This window comes from Budorcas taxicolor, chromosome 1 (genome assembly GCF_023091745.1).
Source record: "Budorcas taxicolor isolate Tak-1 chromosome 1, Takin1.1, whole genome shotgun sequence".
In the NCBI taxonomy this organism is placed as follows: domain Eukaryota; kingdom Metazoa; phylum Chordata; class Mammalia; order Artiodactyla; family Bovidae; genus Budorcas; species Budorcas taxicolor.
In genome coordinates this window covers 48496574-48510810 of record NC_068910.1, presented here as the reverse complement: position 1 = coordinate 48510810, position 14237 = coordinate 48496574, and the positions used below count along the sequence as shown (strand labels likewise).

The 14237-nt window shown below is 54.8% G+C and overlaps 1 non-coding gene across 1 annotated transcript; it reads left to right on the top strand.

Annotated features, from left to right (window-relative positions):
* The first annotated feature begins 3835 nt into the window (after positions 1-3835).
* Positions 3836-3942, top strand: LOC128057876 (U6 spliceosomal RNA). The gene has a single exon (XR_008200344.1). It is a non-coding gene; the product is annotated as a U6 spliceosomal RNA (small nuclear RNA).
* The last annotated feature ends 10295 nt before the right edge of the window (positions 3943-14237 follow it).

The following is a 14237-nucleotide window of genomic DNA, read 5'->3' as shown; positions in this document are numbered from 1 at the left end:
TTCGCATTTGTAGCTCGAATTATACCTCTATTGGGTAGCACTGTCTTAGAGTTCCAGCCACTGGACCCTAAACCCTTACAGAACTCCACCTGCTTCTGGCTGACCTGGGGGTGGGGGAAGGGAGGGAGCAGAAAATGAAGGGGAGGAGAGATGGAGGGGTGGGGGATGGGTGGGAAGCGAGCCATCCTCAGCGGACTAGAAAGTGGCCACCCGGGTTTCTGGTCTTGGTTGTGGGTGGCTGTGCTGGCTCCAGCCACAGGTTGGGATGGGGGGGGGGGGGGGGGGAAGGGGAGGGGTCAACAGCGTGTTTCGGGCCAGCCCTCCTGCCCAGGCAATTATCTGCACAGTCCTGGCTCTCCCAGGGTAACAGCTTGGACAAAGGCTCAGCGGGGGTGTCAGCTGGTGCTCGTGGCCTGTGCATTCAGGTCCCTGCTCCCAGATCACAGGCACATTGGCATGTCCTTGTGCGTGCAGGGGCTTCAGCTAACCGGCTCCCTGCAGGCTCCATTCCTTTGAGGCTGCACAGGCATTAACTCTGTCCAGTCTGGAGCCGGGTCCTTGGAAAGGGGGGGCCGGGTCACGAAGGGGCTTTCCTTTCCCAGCCGCCCTCCCAGCCCCCAGCAATCTGGGGAAGTCCTGCAGAATCATCCTCATCTCTCTCTGAGGTGAACACGCCCACCCCAGAAGCCGGGGATGCCCTCATTTACATGCATTTGCATCTCATTTATTCCAACACTCAGGCAGAAGCTGAGGCTAATTCAGCTGACAGCAAAACCTCACTGGCTTGCTCTGCCCAAGTGATTCCTCAGGCAGGGATGAAAAGGGGATCCTTGAGACCAGGCCCCCTTCTGGACTGGGAGCTGTGGGGAGAGCTCAGGTCCAAAAGGGGCACTTTTGAGCCGAGCCCTGGATTCAGCCCAAGCCTCCTGCCTTTTCATCCCCGCTTCCCCACAGCAAGGGTGGGGTCTGGGGGCTAGGAAGTGGCAGGTCATCTCATCTGAGTGTCCTGTGGTGTTTCGGTGGCAGGTCAGGGGAAGCGCAAACCCTCCACAGGGCACACAGCACCCCCTCGCCCCAAGCTCAAGTCTCCTCCTCCCGCTCCCCTCCAATGCCCATGACTAAGGGTGTGCTGAGCAGCTCTGAGCTGTCAGTCAAGGCCCAGCACTGCCTCTGGCCCTGGGTCTCCTGGGTGGAGACCTGGGCCATCCACTATTCAGAGACCAGAAGCTGGAGAGCTAGCTCAGTCACCCTGGGCACTTCGGCCCCAGACCCTGTAGCAGCCATCCCCACACAATACATGCAACCGGGCCGGAAAGGTGCCCAACTGTGGCTCAGGAAACACCCTCCTGGCATAGAGGTGCCCCCGAGACAGCAATCAGCATCCCAAGTCTTTCTCTGACCTGGTTCCTTCCAACTCACTTTCCTCAATACCTGGGTCAATAAAAGCCTCCACAGGGGAACTGTATACAGATGCCATGGCAACCGAGGCATTTATGGGGGCACCTACTGTGTGCACTGAAGAAGACGCAACTCCCCCAGAGAAACCTAGGAGTCCCCAGAGGGAGAGGCCAATCCACTAATCTACAAAGTTCACGCCGCAAAAGTGCCCAGAACACAGCAGAGCCAAATGTGCGGCCCTTGAGCCTTGACACTCTTTTAAACTGAGGCATAATATACAGCCCCAAATGCATAGATTTTAGGTGTACAGTTGGCTGAGTTTTAACTCAACTCAATACATGTCTGTGTAACTACTGGGGCTTCCCAGGTGGCGCTAGTGGTAAAGAATCTTTCTCCAATGCAGGAGACCTGGGTTTGATCCCTTGGTCAGGAAGATCCTTTGGAGAAGGAAATGGCAACCCACTCCAGGATTCTTGCCTGGAGAATCCCATGAACAGAGGAGCCTGGCGGGCTACAGTCCATAGAGTCGTAAAGTCAGACACGACTAAAGAGAGTCAGCAGGCATGAGCATGTAGCGACTACCCCAGATAGGATGGCTCCCCACTGTCCCCTTCCAGTCAGCTTCTCTGACTTCTATCACCGCAGATTAGCTTTGTCTGTTCTAGAACCCCTCATACATGGAATCACAATGTATGGGCTCTTGTCTGTTGTGTTCTTGCTTAACATAATGCTTTTGAGACATCTACGTTTTATTTGCTGGTGAGTGCCATTTAAATTACTTGCGCAATTCACAGGAACACAAGTGACCCATCTGGGGACAAGTCCTTAATTCAATCATAAAGCACAAGGGCTGGAAGGGCCCCCAAGTCCAGCCGTCTCTGGGGACAATCGGCCCCGGGGGATTCTTATGGAGGTTTTTTTTTTTTTTTCCCCTTCTTCCCTCAGACATTTCCTGAAATGGAAGCTCAGCGATTATACATCTAAGAAGCACCCAGGCCCAGCAAGTGAGTGGGGGCTTTCCCCTGCATTTCCAGTTTCGTTATCAACTAGCTGTTGCTTTATTAACTGGCAGTCTGCACTGCCCATGACCCAGCACAATGGCAGGGTTGGCACTGGAATGGGCTTCTGAGCTCCTGGGACTTCTTCTGCTCAAGTCTGGGCACGGTGGGCAGGCCTCTATCGCTCACCCTCTCTGCACCGCTACACTAGTTGGGTGTCCCCTGGGGGGCACCCTGGGCCCTATAGGGAATGGGCCCAGGGCTGGGATTTTCCCCAGGAAGAGGCCCAGAAGCAGGCAGCAGTGCCGGGCAGCAGAGAGCAGGCACCTTGGCTCTTAGACGCTCTCTGGACCACTTCCCTGCTCTCGGCCCAGGTCGATGAGGCTGGGGCTTTGATGGCCACACAAGAGGTATTGACCGGGATGGGCTGGTCCCTCCCATGGTCTGATCTCCCCCTGCGCCCATCTTAGATCCTCCCGGGCACCTCCCAGTCCAGATGGAGGGATGCTAATGAAGCCTGAGAACTGAGTTGGTACTTCAAGCCAGATTACCCTGCCCCCACCCTGCTGTCCCTCGGAAAACCGCCTCCTGAGCCAGGTTCTTCCTTCACACAGGCCTTCGAGGAATCAATACCAGCCAGAAAGGTGTTTACTACCCTCCTGATGCCAGCAAGAGCCTTTCTGCTGTTCAAAATCCATTCCCAGAAAGCACGGGGACTGCCTGGGCAAGGCCTGGGTGGGGCCAGGGAGACACCGCTCTGGGCCTAGTGCCACGTGCGTGCCCGCGTGACCTTGAGTCTAGGGGGCAACCAGCAGCGGCCCTGGCTTCCTGGGGCTCTCAGGAGGGAAGTGAATGCCCTTGGAGATGACGGGCAGCGGGATCTCCAAGTGGGTGAGGCATCTTCTCGAGCCCACACAGACTCCGTGAGAGGAGCTTCGTCCTTCCACTCAGCTAATATCTCTGTGGGGACGTGACTTTCCACTGTCTCCCTGGGAGATTTAATCAGGAGAAGAACTGAAGAGGGGAGAAAGAGAAAGAACTCCAGCCTCAGATCATAAACATTCTTCCGAAAACAGGCTGAAAACCTGACCTGCTCCCTTCTGCCTCTCCTAATGGTGTGCTTTCCACGGCTGGACTCCCATCCCACCTTCTCCAGGCAGCCTCCCCTGGCTGTTCCTGGCCACACTGACCTCTGGCTGGAGAGACTAAGCTCCCAACTCCAACCTCGCATTTACTCCTGGGCAGACCTCCCTCTGGCTTGTAGGGTGAGCCTGGGAGGCCCTGAGGGTCCTTTCCTGCTCACCCAGAGTAGTAAACAGAGCGAGGAATGAACAAGAGATTGACAGGCTGTCCCACCAGACTCTGGTTTCGACAATCACAGTGAAATTTTCTGCTGGGCCTGGGGCACACCAGGTACTCCTCCAGAAAACAGAGTTGGAGTGCTCGCTTCGGCAGCACATATACTAAAATTGGAAGGCTACAGAGAAGATTAGCATGGCCCCTGCCCAAGGATGACACCCAAATTCATGAAGCGTTCCTTTTTTATTTTTATTTTTTTAAGAAAACAGAGTTGGAGATGGATAGGCTATGGACATCCAAGCTCCCCACACCAAGGCTGTGGTGACTCTGCAGAGATGGGTGAGGCGGGCCTGCCAGGAGAGGTGATACCACTTTCAGAGTCCGTGAGTCAGATGGCTCCAACACTCTGCCAGCGGTGGTGGCTGCCCCCACAAAGCCTAGTCCTGGATTTCCTCCACCATTTAAGGGCCCCAGGTCCCAGGAATTGACTTGGGGTCTCTATAAATAGCACCCATCCCATATTGATCATCTTAAAAACACACAGTATGTTCCAGGCCCACAGAGAGGAGAAAAGTCTAAATATAGTGTCGTCCCCAGAAACGGCTGCCTGTCCGAGGTGAGTGGTATAAGCAGTACATAAGCAAAGGGGTGGTCTGAGGGGGCTGAGAACTGGGAGGTGGGGGTACAGACACAAGGGACCTCTCATCCCCACAGTAGTCCCTCTGCTCCAGCACAGCAGCCAACCCTGCTCAGAAGTCTGGTCCTGCCCCCAGGCCTTTGCACTGGGACTCTTCTCTTTACAAGACACTGCCGCCCCAGATCGCCTCAGGATTGCTTCTTTCCTGTTATTCAGGTCTCAGTTTAGCCTCCTCCTTCAAGATGCCCTCCCTGACCAGCCAGTCTAGAGCCACTCCCATCCCTCCACCACCTCATCCTGTTTTATTTCCTTATAGCACTGGTTGGGTTTCCCTGGTGGCTCAGACAGTAAAGAATCTGCCTGCAATGCAGGAGACCTGGGTTCAATCCTTGGGTTGGGAAGATCCCCTGGAAAAGGGAATGACTCCCCACTCCAGTAGTCTCGCCTAGAGAATTCCACGGACAGAGGAGCCTGGCAGGCTCCATAGGGTCACAAAAAAGTCAGACACAACTGAACGACTAACCCTTGGGTTGCAAAGAACTGGACACGACTGAGTGACTAACACACATACATAGAGCACTGGTCAAAATCTAAAACTGTCTTTGGTATCTATTTGTTTCATGGTACCCAGCCTGTCTTTTCCAACCGTATGCAAATTTTATGAGAGCAGGTATTATATCTGAATTGTACCGCTTCTAGAATGTTCCCTGGCAGAGATTATGTGTTGGATACCCAAACCAGGTGCTCTCCGACCACCGAAGGCTGAATTCAGCCTCAGACCACCACCACAGGCAAGTCTGGGCTGGCAGAGGGCAGTGGGCATCGAAGCCCGGGCTCCCTTTGAAGCCCCACCCTCCCGTGACTGTGCCCTGCATCGTCCAGCCTCTCTCCACGGGCTGCCCTGGCTTCATCTTCTCGACTCTGTCTCCTTTGTGCATTTAGCCATAGGACTTTTAGCCCAGCCCCTCTACTTCTGGAAACCTGCTCTGGACAACCGCATCTTATCCCCCAGACATCGGCTTGCTGGAACCCTTTTCTCTCCTCAGAGCAAATCTTCCTCTCTTTCCTGCCCCTTGCCCCCAGCAGGAATCACAGTTCCTGCCATCAAAATCACCCTCTCAGAGCTGCATGGGAAGAATCACTTCACCCTAGGCCTTCCTGACCAGCCCACTGGACAAACCAAGCAACTGAGAACACCATGGGCACGCTTTCACCTCACAGATCTCCCGCCCTCCCTGGGAGGGAGAGGCATCTTCCCCATAAGCTCGCACACGTGGACATACCGCACAGACACACACGCCTGCCCGCCCACCCCAGGCCCTCCTACAGCCCCCCTTGAGCCCACCTCCCCCCGGCCAGCTCCCCTCTATCTCCTCCCTCTTAAACCATCAAACTCTTTGAAAGAGCTGTCTACACATGCTCTCTGCACGTCCTCACCTTCTGCTTGCTCCTCAACCTACTCCAGACTGAAATTCCATTCTCACCAATTCATTCATTCATTCATTCATTCATTCAACAACATACCCAGCACCACATTCGGTGGGTGCCAAGAGGGAAATTTCTGTGTTCAAGGTCACCAGCACCCTCACAGTCGCTCAATCCAATGGACACTCATTTTTAAATTGTGCATTCTTTTTCATCTATCCACAAGCTTCTCAGAATGTATTTTAACTCTCCCTGGCAGAATCAGGAGACTCCTGGGACATGTGCCCTCCGTGCTTTCTGTGACACCTCCCACTGCTGGCTCCCCTCCCACCTCTCTGACTGCTCCGTCCCAGCCTCCTCTGCAGACTTCTCCAGCCTCAACTGTTGCAGTGTCTCAGGGCTCTCTGGACTCAACTCTCTTTTCTCCCACCCTCTTCTCCACATTAGGATTGCCCTGGCGCTTCCAAAACTACTGATGCCTGGGCCTCACTTCTCAGTCGAATGAACTAAAATATCTGGGGGTGGAGCCTAGGCATAGATCGATTTTGTTTAAAAAGCTTTCAAAGTGATGCTAATATCATCAGGGTTGAGAACCACTGGTCTGCATTCTCACTGAACAAAATCTAATTAATACTGCCACGGCCCCAACGACCAGCCTCTGCGGATGATTCCAAGTTTCTGCCTTCAGCCCAAATCTCCTTCCTAGACCCTCCAACTGACTGTAGGGTGTTGGCATCTCCCTGGAAGTACTACAGGTTCAGATCAGGACCCTGAAACATTCATCACCTTCTCCTTGGTTCTACATCAAGCTGATCAACCCAAATTCCACTCGTCCATCCTCCTCTCACAGTGTGATATGGCAGCAGTGAACCTCACTAGGGAGCAACTGAAGCTAGGGGTGGGAGAGTGGCATATCCTTTAACAGGGAAGGAAGTTGGAACACCACAAGTTCTATCACCTGTGGTCATCTCCTTGTCCCTCTCCTTCAGCTGAAAAACTTTTGGCGGAGCCCATGGTCTGCACTGGACAGGTAGTACAATGCAAAGCTGTTACACTGACACCTGAGCCCCCACTCAAATCCCGCTACTTGGTAGGTGTGTGATGGTGCGCACGTTACTTAACCTTTCTGGGCCTTCAGTTTCACCATCTGCAAATTGGTCCTTATTATGGTCTCTGCCTCCAGGGTTGATTCAACGATTCAGCAAGATGAGTCTTATAAAGTGCTTAGTGCTGTGCCTGGCTGGCAGAAAGCACTCAGTGAATGTTAGCTATTTTTAGTACCATTACTGAGGATAAATTCCCAATTCCTGAGCGGAGCTCACAAGGGCCCCCGTGACTGTGACCTTGGCTTTAGCTTCCACTCTTCTCTTCCTCATACCATGGGACCTGTCGGGTCACTGAACAATTGTACTGTTTCACATCTCTATGGCTAAGCTGCACCTTCCCCACCTAGAAAACTCCTATTCATCCTTCAAAATCCAGCTGGAAAGTTATTTTTGTTAGATAGATACCCTTGACTTTCCTGGCCAAAGATAATCACTCCTCTTTTGAGTGGAGTAGGAATACACTTCTATGGCTGCACACTTTTCCAATAAGCTTCCCAAGGGTCAGCAGGAATCAGCTTCCTATGAACAGAACCGAGACTGCTGTTTACCACTGTCCCAGGCTGGCCCCAGAATTCCCTTCTCCTTGAATCCCCTAAACACCAGCTCCTGTGCTCCCCAACTCCCAGCCCTCTCTGGTGCTTCCCACCACCACTCCGAGTTCCATCTTCACGTTGAGTGAGTCAATCCCAGAAATCTTCCAGAGGAACTTCAAGCACCACAGAGTCAGTACCAAGTCCCCCAAGGGCACAGCAGCTGGCTGCACCACACTGGACTGAATGCTGGCTCTTGGCACCCCAGGGCCAGTTCCCTTTCTGCTCAGATTCTCTGGGATCAGTCCTAGGTCAATTTGGCTCTCAGAAAGTAGATCTCAAGGCATTTTCACCCTGAGTGGGGCCCCCAATCCACTGACTTCCCAGGTGACCTTGGATTAGTCCTTGACCCACTCTCGGCCTCAGTTTCTCGCCACCCTGGCACGATGTGATGATGATGATAGGGTTGGATTAAAAGTTCACTGAGGCTCATTTCAGCACAGGACTGGACATTCTGGTATAAAAGCTATGTTCCTGACTCTGGCAGTTCTCTGACCCGACCCGACCCTCACTTCTGTGACTGCAGCAATGCCTGAGCTATCAGCCTATGCCACTCTCATCCCACTTTCCAGCTCCATTACCGCCCCCACTCTCCTGCACCTGCCCAGTTCTAACGGGGAAAGGCTGATGGCAGCAGGAGGGGCCTGGGCTTCTGATGGCGGGGGCCTCTGCCACTCAGGGACCCTGTGGATCCTGAAGGGCGGTGGGAGTCAGGGAGGGGGAGACGTGCTGCGGCATGGTGGGCTCATATGCAGTGCCCGTCTTCACCAGAATGTCTAAGCTGTCTGTGGAGGTGCCTGGGGTCTCAGCAGGATGGGAGGAGACAGCTGGGGGAATGGAATACCAGCCCAGAACCCCAAGAGGAGACTGATCCCATCACCCCCACTGGTCTTAAGCACTAAGGAGAGAAGATGACTCCTGCCGCAACCTCGGCCTGGCTTCCGGATTCGGCTGCGCGCTGACCTCCAACAGGTGTTTGCAAGGCGGGCCTAAGGCCAGCGCCTGGTCCCCAGCATTCCCCTGACCACGAGCACTCTCCACATATCCAGCCCCCACAAGGTTAGGAACCTCTGCTTCCTCCCAGGGCGCCACCAAAGGCGATCAAATAACAAGTAGAAAACGGCCTTCCGTCAGGGCGCTTGGATCTGCCCTGTCAGAGCGAAGAGGGCAAAGAACTCGCCCGATTCCAGCGCACAGTCTCCCCTGGAGAGAGCCCACGGAGATCCCTCCGCAGCCAGGGCTCACAGAGACCAGATGTGTCCCCGTTAGGGCGTCAAGGAGGCACAGAGCTCTCTTTATGGTCGGAGCGCGCAGAGATAGGACCCACGACATACGCCTTTTCCTTTCGGGGTGCACAGAGATCTATCCCCGGTCAGGACACGCAGAGATCTCACCCACAGAGGACAGCCCCGGCGGACTGCTCCGCAGGGCCCAGAAGGAGGGTGCATGGCCCCTTCATTCCCAGCCCTGCTCGGTCAGTTTCCCCGCTCTCTGGAGTCACACTCACTGCGCTCCTAGTCGCTGTTCTGACCTTGGGGTCTCCGGCCTCCGGAATCCGGGTCCCAATCCCAGACCCTCCCCGACTCTGCGCCAGGATCGGCCGGGAAGCCGGGGCCGCAGCTCCCCCTCCCCCGGCCCTCGACAGCGAACTGGGAAACCCGGAAGGAAAGGGAAGGGGAGGGGGCGCGCGCCGGCTAGAGACGCCCCCCCTCCCGGGGATACCCTCCAGCCAGGCTGCTCTGCGCCCCTTCTTCTCCCTCCCCTACCCTCGGGGGCAGAGATGGCGGAGGGAGCCTGCCGGTGGACCCTGGGTTGGGGAGGGGGCGCGCAGGGGTTGGAGGCTCCAGCCCTCGGGGAGGAAAGTTGGGCGGCGGCAGGCAGAGGGGATTCCGGCCCGGCCGGGGCTGCTGGAGGAGGCGCTCGCTCACCTGCTGGTCCCCCGGCCCGGGTCCCGGGATGGGCGGCAGCGGCTCGGCACGGACTGGCTCGGCGCGGGGCTCCGGGCACTCGGCGCGGGGCTCCGGGCACCCGGCGCAGGCTCAGCGGCCCCGGGGGCGCGATCCCCGCATCCCACGGGCGCCGCCGCCGTCTCGGCTCCGCCGCTCGGCTCGGGCTCCGGGGCTCGGCGGGCGGCGCGGGCTCGGGCTGGGGGCGGGGTCGGGGGCGGGCCCCGCCTGGGCTCGGCCTGGGGCTTGGGGCCCCAGGCTGGCTCCGCCCCAGAGCGACGCGCCCCGGACTCCGCACGTGGCGCTCCGCCGGCTCTCAGGGTGAAGTCCTGGGCACCGGCCGGGGCGCACACCCCCGCGCTGACCTGGGGGCGCCCCGCCACAGAAAGCGGCCCACGCGGACACGACAGACGCGCGCAGACCCGGCACACGCGGGGGTACACACATAGCCACCCGGAGACGCTTTGCTACAGCCACCTACGCCTACGCGGACAGGCAAACACCCTGGCACACGCGAGGTACACACTCACACATGCTCACTGACGTGGGGACCCTACCACAGCCCTCACCTCTGTGGACAAGGACCAACATTGACATTCGCAGACACCCGCTGTCATAGACACACACAGACACCCACACGGACACAGGCAGACACATCACTGACACACACAGACACTGAGGCAGACACACTGTGACAAACTCAGGGACACCTACATGACTCAGAGACACACATCCACTGACACACTGACACAGAGACACACACATGGAAAACCACAGTCTCCTAGAGACGCAGGCACACACACAGCACAGAAGTCTGCACAATGGTGGACACTCTTACACTGACACATTGGTACTGACAGAAACACGCCCAGACCAGAAACAACCAACACGACAGACACAACCAACACGGCCAGGGTCACCCACACTGAAACCTACACACTCACTTCACCCTGTTGCTCTACAGGAAACGTACACCTTGACACACCCGTAGGCACTCACGTGCTGGCACTGGGACAGACGGTCTCTCACACATGCACGCAGAGACCCGCACACTGACTAGTGCAGTCATTCACACACACAGGCTGACCCACAGGGAGACATACCCAGCAACACACATCCTTGTTTAAAAGAAACAGGCCACCAGTTTTGCCCACAGGCCAGAAACATCTTTGGAAGGGACAGGCCATTGCCCAGAGTCAACACAGGAGCATACACATAAATATACACAGAGATACACAGCCTTTGTCTTCTTCCCCAGCAGCCTTCTAATCTCTCCTGACATTTTTTTTCAATGCTCCTAAATGTAAATAGCACTTTCAGAGGGCACCCAGGTGCTGTGTTTGGGAGTTTAGAAGCTGTGACTTGCCTCTCCATTTTCGGGATCTTGGAGGCATCACCAGGGGGCCATCCTCCATTTGGGACCTGGGTGTGGTGCTGCAGGGATCACTGGGTGCCTTACCTATGTACTGAGGAGCTATCTGTCCCTACAGAGAGTCAGTCTGTAGGAAAGTTCAGGGCACAGGACCCTTTCTGGCCCTGGGTCTGATAGGGTGGCTGGCGCCAGATAAACCACGTTCCCGCCTCCTGCTTCTGGTCCCCTGATAGGTCTCAGGTAGGCCAGCATCTCCCACTAGCGGCCAGAGAAGGAAGTGCAGGCAATGTCAATTTTTAGCACCACCTGACCCCATGCCTCCTAGGTGGGAGGAGAGGGCACCAGAACCTAGGTTCTCCCTGAGGTTTTCCACCAGGCTTCTGGAGCCCCGGAATGAAGATTCAAACTTGCAAACGAACGTCGGGCCAAGACGGAGACTCAGAACGGAGGCTGCTGGGGGTGGGGGTGGGCTCAGAGAGACTGCTTCATCTACGTCTAGCAAAGGTGAGCTTCTCGCACTCCTCCTTACGGTGGGCACCTGGATTTTGCTCGCAGGAGAGGTATGCACCCCAGATTTAAACAAGGGCAAAGAAGCTCATTAGAAGGAGGAACAAAAGCCCTGATTTGGTTCGGATTCAGAGATTCAGCAAACATATCTGGTGGTCTGAGAGTGGCGGCAGAGGGCAGGAAAGGTTAATGGACCAGAGAAAGGGCGTCTCCCACAAGGAGCCCTTGTCAAGATCTGGGAGACTCCCTTCTCTTTGCCAGGCCCCATTTAATGAAAGCAGGAACATCCAAGGTTTTAAAAACTGTTGCCTTTTTTCTGCTCTTCCCCCTAACCGAGGTTCACAGTTGGGTCAAGCGCTTTGTCGTTGTGCACCCACAGAGGATTCCTTCCCCTCTTGTATTACTCCCTTTCATTTCTCCTCCCTGCCACCACCACCTTGCTGTCAGCTCTCTTCCCACACAGGAGCCCTTCCTTATAGGTAAGGTCTTTAAATATGTACACATCTTCGTAAAATATGCAGTATTGCTGTTTGTGCCTATGGATTTTCATATGTGTGTTTACTGCCCCAGCATTTTGTTGTTGTTTTCAGTTCAGTTCAGTTCAGTCGCTCAGTCATGTCCGACTCTTTGCGACCCCACGAATCGCAGCACGCCAGGCCTCCCTGTCCATCACCAACTCCCGGAGTTCACTCAAACTCACGTCCATCGAGTCCGTGATGCCATCCAGCCATCTCATCCTCGGTCATCCCCTTTTCCTCCTGCCCCCAATCCCTCCCAGCCTCAGAGTCTTTTCCAGTGAGTCATCTCTTCGCACGAGGTGGCCAGAGTACTGGAGTTTCAGCTTTAGCATCATTACTTCTATTGAAACTACATACAGAAAAGAGCGCAAACCCGAAGTGTTCAGTGCAAGAGTTGTTTAACCCTGTTAGTTGAACCCATCCCTATAGGCAGCACACAGGTCAAGAAACCAAATGGCAACAGCACCCCAGACCTCCCCTTCCTGCCCGCTTCCTGTCACCAGCAATTCTCCCCTGGGATTAACTGCTATACTCACAGCCCGTTCCCTAGGTTAGTTTTGCCCAGTTCTGATATTTATTTAACTAGCATCAGATAGTACAAATGCTTGTGTCTTGTTCTTCTGATTAGGTTTGTGAGCTTCATCCCTGTGGCTGCTTGTAGTCATAGAAATAGTTCGTTTGTTCTCATTCCATAGAATTCCACGGTGTGAATACCCCACACTTTATCTACTCTTTGGCTGACGGGCATTTGGTGGTTCTACCTGGGGGTTACCACGACTAGCACTGCTGTGAACGTTCCGGGGTGTGAATTTCAGTGGCCATCTGTGTGCATTTCTGCCAGGGGCATACCTGTGAGTGGCGTTGTTGGGCCATGGGAGGGAGTGTGCTCACTTTTAGGAGACACGGCCAAATAGTTTTCCAAAGTGGTTCTACCAACATACTCCACCAGTGGTGAATGTATTGATAATTCTGGTTTCATCTGCATCCTCTAGCACTTGGTATTTTTGTCTTTTTCATTTTAGCCACTTGAGTGGGTGGGACAAGGTTTCACATTGTGGTTTTAATTGGCATTCCCCTGATGACTAATGAAATGGAGCGTTTTTCATGGTTTATTGGCCATTTGTGTGTATGTGCTTTCCATTTGTATAAAATGGGCATTGTTCTAACTCATTCTTTTTCTTATGTTTCTCCCTTAACGCTGTGATTTTGAGCTCTAGCCATGTTTTGGTGTGGGCAGCTAGTTCTTGGCTTCTGATAGCTGCAGCGTGTTCTGTGTTATGCACCCACCGAGTTTTATTTATCCAGGCCCCTCGAGAGGGATGCTAGGTAGGGTTGAGGATGAAAGAGTAGTAACTGGCTTGTGTTTCTGTTGGCTTCATTCTGCTGATGCCTGAGGCGGAGCAGGGGGAGATGAAGAGGCAAGCTGATTCAGGGTTCAGAATCCACTTAGCACTGGGCATCTTAGAAGGTGGAGGTGCAGGTTGGGGCTAAAAACAGGAGGTATGGGGGGAAACGGCACACAAAAACCCACAGCCCCAGGCACATGCCTTCTCCCTACCTCCCCAAGCTAAGGGCCGGTCCTCCCCCGTCCACTCGACTACCTCTGGCTCTGGGGGCGGGCATCTGGCAGGAGTGGGAAGCCTTCCTGTGAGTAAAGGGATCTACTGAGAGCTCTGTTTCTCTCTGCAGGTGCCATAACTCTGGCAAAAGACTGAGGAATTCCTCATTGAGAGAATGACCAGGCCAAGAGAAAAGACCTCTGATCCGGGGCACCTACCCAGTCTCGTCCACTGGAAGCCCTGCTGCCTGGGAGCTGCGCTCCCCCACATGCATTGCCTTCTTCTCTCCTTTGCCTGTCTCCCCTCTGGAGGCTGGACAAGCTGAGCATTTGCCTGTCCAATTTTCCCTGTAGCTGGGGCTGGCCACGTGCTTCTCTAACGGCCTGGAGTCATAAGCAAAGCTTTGCTGGGGAAGGGCAGATTCCGGGAAAGCATTTCCTCTCCTGATAAAAGAGGACAGGAGCAGTGGGGTGAGCTGTCTTGCTTCTTCCCCTTCCTCCTGCCTTGAACGAGGGCACGATGCTTGGAGCTGATGAAGCCATCATGTGGCCATGCAGGGAAGGCCAGGAGATGTGGAGCCATTGGCCCCAATGACCAAGATCCCCAGAGCCCACCCCTCATACTTCCTTTCACCCCTCTTGTAAACAGACGAAACCAGATTCTCTGTTATTTGCAACCAGGTTGTGCTGGATGGGGAGGGGTCTGGAAACCCAGGTGCTCTTAATACAAACTGTACACCAGCTCTCTTGTTTTTGGCCTCACCTCTCCTCCCCACTTCCAGAGGTACACAGTGTCCGAGTTCCAGAAATGTCCCCAGGGGTTTGAGGTGGAGGAGTTCTTTGCACTCCTTGGCATGCCTCCCTTGGCACGCTCTTTGAATTC